General features: G+C 54.8%; 1 protein-coding gene across 1 annotated transcript in view; it reads right to left on the bottom strand.

Annotated features, from left to right (window-relative positions):
* Lrrn2 (leucine rich repeat neuronal 2) overlaps positions 1-5,996 on the bottom strand; it is a 61,233-nt gene extending 55,237 nt beyond the window's left edge. Inside the window, 1 exon segment of the mRNA XM_031382476.1 lies at positions 5,868-5,996. The gene's annotated coding sequence lies outside the window, so the exon portion shown is untranslated.
* Positions 5,997-7,982: the final 1,986 nt, after the last annotated feature.

Here is a 7,982-nt window from a genome sequence, read left to right as displayed (position 1 = left end):
CCCCCCCCCCCCCCCGCCAGGCCTCTCATCATCTGTCTATTTCTTCCTCTTGCTATATTTTTCTCTAGAACACTTGACACTCTCTAATATGCCGGTTGCTTTCTAAGTTTACTTTGCTGTATCCCCAGATGGCAAAATAAAAGCTCCTTAAGGGCAGAGCTCTCCATTATTCCCTGATGCCTATATCCCTGGGAGGCACAGAGGCTTGATAAAACACTGGCTAATGAAGGAGAGCACCATCCACCCTGTTTATGAAGGCAGAGGCGTGGCGGTGCAGAGCTGGGGTGTGGGTGGAGCCATTCCATAGATCCCCTGGGATGTGGGAGTCCATGCCCCTCCTTGCTGGGCGATCCTGAACATCAATCAGGTTGAATGTTGGCCTCTCTCTTTTCCCTTTCCTCTGGTGCTGTTCCACCTTCAGGACATCGCGACTTTTGGCTTCCCAAGCTGGACCTTTTCGCCCCTACTCTGCATGCTCAAGTGCAGCGCTTTGCAGACATAAACCTTCCTTGCTGTTATTCTCTCTGCTTCCGGGAAGGATCAGATAAGACAGCCCCACTTCTCCTGGGGGACCCAAGCTGGATGCTTCACAACCATCTCCCCCTCCTACCTCATGTTTTCTCTGAAGGAGCTGCCTCAAGAGATGCTTGTAAACAGAACCCGCTGCACTGGCTCTTCCCAGCACACAGGGCCTGCTATGTAAGCAGCAGTCCACGGACGGCCCCTACATGGCCTGCCTGTCTCCTTTCACCTTCGCCAGGTGTGTTCCATTCTCCCCTCCTCCAGGGAGCCACACTTTGGTTGGGCCCTCTCCTGTGTCCATGGGCACTGAGCCATCAGGGTCAGCTTCTTGGAGGCCCTGGAGGCTCTGACCGAGACAGAAAGCAGCAATGTTAGATCTTGTGTTTTGTTTTGAGACAGGGTCTCACTGCCTAACTCTGGATGTCCTGGAACTCTCCGTAGACCACCAGGCTGGCCTCAAACTCAGAGATCTGCCTCCCTCTGCCTCCTGAGTGCTGTCATGAAAGGTGTGCGCCACCACAGCCTGCACTATCTATCAGGTCCTGGCAGTTGCAGCTGTGGCTCATTGTCAGAGTGCTTGCTTAGCTTGTGAAAGATCCTAGGTGGCGATCCCTAGAAACCACCAAGAAACAAACAACAAAAACAGGTTAGTGGGATTGAATATCACCACCTGTGGGAGCAGGAAGAAATGGGTCAGGGAGACTTTGAAGTTCTCTTAAGAGGGAAAGGTGACCACTGGCTTGGGCAAGACAGGCATGGGGAACTTGTTCTATAGGAAGAAGCTAGGCTAAGAGAGTAGGCTACATGACTCAGGGTACCTCTAGGCCAGTAATGGCTAAGTCCTGGAGGTGGTGAAGGGTCTGGAGTCCTGAAGTCAGAGAACGGTTAAATCTCTCCCTCTTTTCATGCCTACATCAGCAAGTCTAAGCTTCAATTGTTCTGTGTTTCAATTAGGGACAGAGCCACTCAGCTAATAGGGGTATTTGGGGTCTAGTTGGGCAAGCACTTTGCACAGTGCCTGGCACACGAGTGCTCAGTAAATGCTAGGTGCCGTGCTGTGTGTCATTACGAGTTGAGAGGTGGAAGCAGAGAAGCCATTTCTGCCCCAGGAACACTCTGCATGCTCTTCATGTCGGAACTTGCTTCGAGTCCATCAAACGCTGAACAGCAGGGAAGATGTGGGTGGAAGAAACACTCAGAGACAAACTGAATTCTAAAGCAGACCTGGTTAAACTCACCTCCTACAAGGCAGCTCTCTAAGGCCAAAGCAACTCCCAGGTCCCCAGAAAGTCCCAGAAGCCAGAGTACAAGGCCTTGGCTAGGGTAGAATCTGGACACTGATAGCTAAGACACACATGGCGAGTCAAGGTCACACACCCAATCCCAGCAGGATGGCACCAGGCCCCCTGATTAGAAGCTCCCTCTTCTAGACCAAGGGGTGTTGGGGCTGTTCTGGGCAGCTAGCCAGCCCCACTAGAAGCCCAACTCCTAGCACTGGGAACAAAGGCTGAAGAGGGGCCACAAAGTGGTGTTAGCGATGTCCATAAAGGACAACACATACACTCCTCAGTGCCTTTTTATATATACAACTCCTGGGCCCCAGATACCCTCAGCACCACTGTCCCGAGGTTCTCCACTTCTGCTAGCTGGCCCTCTTTCTGGCCTTGCTCCAAATATCAAGTGCTTCAGCAAGTCTTTTCTAGTCTAAAGACACGAGTACCTTTGTCTATTCAGTCCTAGACTATAGAGCACCGAGTCCTTGCTAATAATAACAGCTAATGTAGCCCATAGTATATTCCAGACTATTATCGTACCAGTTATAGATGGAGAAACTGAGGCTCTGAGAGGGTAGATGAGTCTCCCAGCAACAAGTGGTGCAGCCTGGGTAGAACTTTGGGTAGGTGGCTTCAGAGTCTATATCCTTACCGTAAGCTCCCTGAGGGCAGACACAATAGCTGATTCAACTGTTTCTGCACAGAGTGGGTGCTTTAGGGAAGTTGAGTTGACTGAACAAGTCAAGCCCGAATGAGAGAAACTCCGTGCCTGCCCATCGCCTAGAGACAGCTACACTACTCGGGAAGTCTAAGACAAAGTCACCTTTCTGAAGGTCTGGCCCCTGTGTTTGTTTGGTAGTTATCCTCTATCACTGTCGTCTTCCTGTTTGTGTCACCATAGCCTGTCCCCCTTCCACTTTTGACCACTGACCTTGTCCTGGGCCGCAGTCCTTGCAGGGACCCAAGCTACCCACTCCATTCTCTTCCTCTGGGCTTTTGTGCCAGTGAAGGCTTAGCTGAGGAGGCCAAGAACCAGGAGCAACGTGGACTCATTAGGTGGACCACTGGTGAAGCTCCAACACTGGCCTCAGATAAACACAGCAATGACCCCCTCACTCTTCACCCCGATAAAGGTGGAGATAGTTCTGTAGGTCAGAAGAATTCTCTGCCCTCCCTCCCTGTGTCCTCTGCAGTGGCCCTCCCTTCCTATAGGAAACCTTCCTGGATCATGTGAGAAGGTTTATTCATGCAACCATTCAGCAAATATAGTCTGTATTCTAAGTGGAGAGACAAGACACACCCCTGCAAAGCTAGGGTGAATGTGGGGCTCCGCTGCAACTGTAGAATTTAGCAGATGTCACAAGTATCATAAGAGGCAACTGAACTGCAGCAGTGGTTTCTGAAACCACAGAGGGCAAGCAGTCCGTTCTCTCCAGGGCCTGGACTCCCCAGCTAGAAAGCAGAGACTAGGACGTAGCCCTTTAGGAGGACTGAATAGAATGGTTTCTGTAAAGTTCCTCACATGGCCTGGTGCAGAGCTACTGCTCCATATGTAAGCTGTTTTTAATTCTTTTCTTATACAAACCACTGACTTCTACACAGTCCCAGCCTCCCTCGGAGACAGATGATGATATACAAACTACTTCATCCTTTCAGGTTAGAAACCGCTTAAGTGATACATCGTATCTAGGAAGCGATGGGGATGGGATGTTAAGGTTCCTTCTGGGATTATGATGTTAAATTTGCTGGGGTTATTGATACTCTTCATCTTCCTCTGCCAAACCTTTGAAAGAAACTGGTGGGCATGGACCTAACTAACCATCAAGTTCAAATACAAGTTCAGTTCTGCCTGCGGTGGAGGTTTGTCTATTATTTGTAACCTCCATGCTTGAGAGAGGCACATAGTAGGTGTTTACTAAGTAGTTCTTGGACAATTATGTTAAAAAAAAAAAAAAAGTTTCCTCCTTTCCTGCAAATGAAAAAAACAAGGTGGTACAGACGAGGAGAAGGAGCAAGTGAGTGAATAGTAGGGCAGGGGGGATACCAGGAACAAGGAAATTCAGATGCCAGACCTACCAGCCTGGCCCCCTCTGCAAAGGGGATGGGCCAGGGACACTCGTACATGTGCATCCACTGTCAGGAGTCGAGGAAGCCATTGTGGAAGCTTGTGGTTTAAGCTGCATTTTACAGGAAGGCAAAGGTGGGGGTAGACACCTGGAAGGAAGGGAGGGAGGGAGGTAAACTTGGAGGGGTGGGGTGGGAGAGGGTGATCAGTGTAGTGAGAGCAAAGGGAGATAGTGAGGTGCTTCAGGAAGAGGGACAGGGGAAAGGGGAACATGGGCAGTAAGGAAGTATTCTGCTGGCCTAGCTTGGCTCATGGAGGCCCAGGTCTGAGTTCTTATTGCCATTCCGTGTCTCCCTCAGGGTAAGCTCTGGCAGGAGATCTGGTTTGAGGGGTAAGTCTAGGTGCTCGACCCTGGGAGTATCAAAATCCCTGAGGTGCTAGAGAGTTTTCCACTCTACCCTTTTCAAAATACCATTCTACCCTTGGCCTCAGGCCCCCTAAACAGGCAGCAGGCAACATCTGAGGCAGTGCAGGGAAGGAAGAAGGCCCGAGAGGCGCAGACCCCTAGCTGCGCTCTTCTCTTCCACTTCTTCACAACCTCTCCTGGCCAGGAAAGTGGGTCAAGCCACCGCAAGGTAGGTAGAAGACCCATGGCCAGAGAGTCTCGGAGTCCTGCACATAGCCCTGGTCCTCCCTGCTCTTTTGGAGGACTGTTCAAGGAGCCCAGCGGCCACTGACAGGAGGTTGCTGGCTTCTCCCTCAGAAAGGGAACACTGTCCAGAGTGACGTCGAGGCAAGGGGCATGGAGCCTGTCATCATTCTGGATAAGTAAAGATGTCTAGATCTTTGCTCTTGATCTCCCTCCATAATGGTGAAGGGGCTGGCCAAAGGCCACTCCGGTTGTCCCAACCTGGCTGCTCTCTCCAATGCCCTCCTGCCTCCTGGGGTCTTCAAGTAGACGGTAACCAGTCCATCTCTGGCAACCAGCGGTAACCAGCGCTGTGCCCAGCCCACCCCCTCCAAGCCCTGCCAGTCGCCCAATTAGAGGCTGCGTTGGCTCCAACAGATGGGAGCTGCGGCAGCCTGAGGAACAGAGCACAAAGCCCAGCTGACATTTTCCTTCCTGTTCGTTTGGTGGGGGAGGAAGGGCAGGGGCAGCCCGGAGCATTGCAACACCCCGCTAGGGCCCACCCCCGGGGTCCTGTTCTCTCTCCTTCAGCGGCTCAGTTCAGCTGCCTCACCCCGCCGCTCGCAGATCTTGGCTGGCCGGGCAGTCTGCGCCCGCACAACCCTGTCATGCCAGCAGGACAGATGGCCCACCTGTGGCTGGCCAGCCCAGCCTGTCCCTGGCGTGATGCGGTGGCCTCAGAGCTGCTTTAAACCGCACAGCGCCCGGGCTAAGCCCGGCCGGCCCCTCCCCCACCCAAAAGTCCCATCCTAGACTGCAGTCAGACCCTAGTCTCCCGCCCGGGAGGAGCCTGGCTCTGGGTGCCAGATACTTTGTACAGACCCATGGCCACCCTGTCTTTTCTGCACGGCCACCACCCGAGCTCCCAGGAAGGGAAAGTCCCCTAGGCTCTGGTGCGCTTCCATCCTGCGAGTTCGCCTCTGTCACGCCCTCTCTAACCCCGGGGCCACCTCTTTGGCTCCTCCACATCTCCAAGGCTCCCCCGCTACCCAGCAACAGTTTGAGGGGTTGGGGCCTCTCCCAGTTGGTTCAAGCCCCGCGGCCCCCTCCCCCGCCGCTCGGGTCCAGCCGGCGCAGCGGCCACCTCCTTTGCCAGCTCCAGCTCCAGCTTCCTTCGCCCCTCCCGGCCTTCTCCCAAATCCCCAGCTCTCTTTCCTGCAGGCATCTCGGCGACCGCCGCGGTCGCGGCCGCGCTCCCCTCCCCCACCGGGTCATCAGAGCCGAGGCCGCGGGGACAGGATCGCAGCGACCCTCAAGGCCACGCCAGCGTCCTCCGAGTCCATCCTCCGAGGGAGCCGCCAGGGAGCCGCACACTCACCGCGCGGGCGCTGTCCTATGTCTATCACTCGCCGCCCGGCTGGGATCGCTGCTCCACGTCGCGCTGCTACCCAGGCCCGGGAGGCTCGCCGGACGTCTTCCCCAACCTGCACTTGTCCTGGGAGTGGTCGCAAGGCTGAGTCTGCGAGGGCGTCAGCAGAATGACAGTGTCCCCAATCCTGAGCGCCGCGGCCAGAGGCTGGCGGCCAGGGCCAGCGCTCCCGGAGCGCCGCGCGTCTGCGGAGCACAGAGCAGGCCCGCGGCGCCCGGCGCCCCCGCCGCGCCTCCTCCCTCCTGGATGCTCGCGCTCGTCCTCCTCACTAGCTGCTCCGCCGCGCTCCCAACCTCCCTAGCCCACTCCGGTCGCCTCCTCCCTGTCTGCTTGCCACGCCAACCCCCTCCAGTCCCGCTGCCATTTTAACTCCTGAGTGGCCAGAAGCCCCTTCTGCCTCACTTGCACACATCCCAGAGGAAGGCGTTGGGTGGGGCCCGATGCCGTAGTTTGAACGGTCCTTCTGCATTAAGACCCAAGGCTTATGGGAGAGGAAGAGAAGGGCATAGCGCTTGGGGATCAGGGGAGAAAATAAGTGGCATTGCTGATGCTCCCTCCGACCCTCTTGCAAGAGCCAAGAGAACAGATGGGGAATTCAGCTTGTAGGACAGGTGTGGCTCATAGGCCCCGCTTGTGGCTGTGACCACATCTTTTGCATGGTACTACCCTCCCCAAGTTAAGGGTGGATAGGACAGTAGCAGTGGGTGAGTTTGTCCACGGGCACTGGACAAACTGTAGCCTTTTCCAATACTGCTTCCGGAATAGGCAGCTCTAGTCTCCTGCCACATGGCTGGACTCAGTGGGATTAAGGGAGGAGCTGAAGGGTCCACACGGGGACTTGGCTGCAGGGTTCTCCACCTGCAGGCTGGTCATCGTGAAGCCATTGTAACTAGGAGGTAAAGCAGGACTCCGTGTATGCAGAAAATGGGCACTAGGCTACTGTTTGGTGGCTTAGAAAAATTGGGTCACCAGCACACATTGGGGCTTAGAAGAGTTGGTCTCCTGCTGCAGCAGGCCCAAGTCTTTGAGAGGCCTTCGGTGTGGCCCACTCAGAAGGGATACCAGAGCTCAGCTTCATAGAGCAGGCCACGCCCAGCCAGAGCCTGGAAAGTCAAGATGAGAGAAGATGGGGCCCAAGGTGTGGGGACTTCTGCCAGTGGGGGATTTCCTTAGGGGGCCGTTCTTCATGACTGGCTTCAGCTCAGTGTCCCTGGCCAGACACAGGGCTTCTGGGTCCTGTCTTTTCTAAGAACACAACCAGCAGTGACAGCCATGCCTACAGGCTCGTCGACTGGACTTGAAATTCTGTGTTCTGTATAGACAGAGTTGGCCCCTTCATCCTGCCAGTAAGCACATACTGAATTCCTGCAGAGTTACTCCCTGGCCTCCACCCGCCACCCCTGCTGTGGGGGTATAATGGCCCACGGGAGCTGAGTGGGACGGGTTGGAAGTACTTGAAACAAATTTTAGCATTTCAAGGCAATGGAAGATGCCATAGAAACTAGGAATGAAAATGCCCCGTTCTGGGCTCTGGTTATTCATGGGAGGTTTTATAGAGGCGCTGAGCTTCCAGCTGAGCCCAGCTGGACGGATAGGATTTAAACTGGCAGAGAAAATGGGGACCAGCAAGGCAAGGGAGTTGAAGCAAGCAAAATAGAATAGGCTGTGTGGAAGGTGGAGGGTGGGGGTGGGGGGGTTGGGGGGCGGGGGGTGGGCAGGCAGCGGAGGAAAGCTAGAGATGAAGTAAGAGATGCCAAACCTTTTCACACAGCTCTTGTCTCAAGCTGACATATGTTCCCATTTAACAGCCCAGCAAATAGAGGCTGGGAGCAGGCGGGATTTGGGTCCTCATCCTGGAAGCGCTCTTGCACTGGTAGTCTGACCTCGGTTATGCAGAGAGGGAGAGCAGGCGGCCAAGATCTCAAAACTCATCGGTGGCCCCGGATGGACGCACACAGTGACTTAGGATGAAGAGAGGCCAGAGGCCAGAGGGTGGCTGCTGTAGAGACAGGAGGTGAAGGAGCACTGAGAAAGAAGAGCCTTTGTAAGGGAGACTGGACTGAG

Source organism: Mastomys coucha, unplaced genomic scaffold (assembly GCF_008632895.1).
Source record: "Mastomys coucha isolate ucsf_1 unplaced genomic scaffold, UCSF_Mcou_1 pScaffold1, whole genome shotgun sequence".
In the NCBI taxonomy this organism is placed as follows: domain Eukaryota; kingdom Metazoa; phylum Chordata; class Mammalia; order Rodentia; family Muridae; genus Mastomys; species Mastomys coucha.
This window is presented reverse-complemented; position numbering and strand designations above follow the sequence as displayed.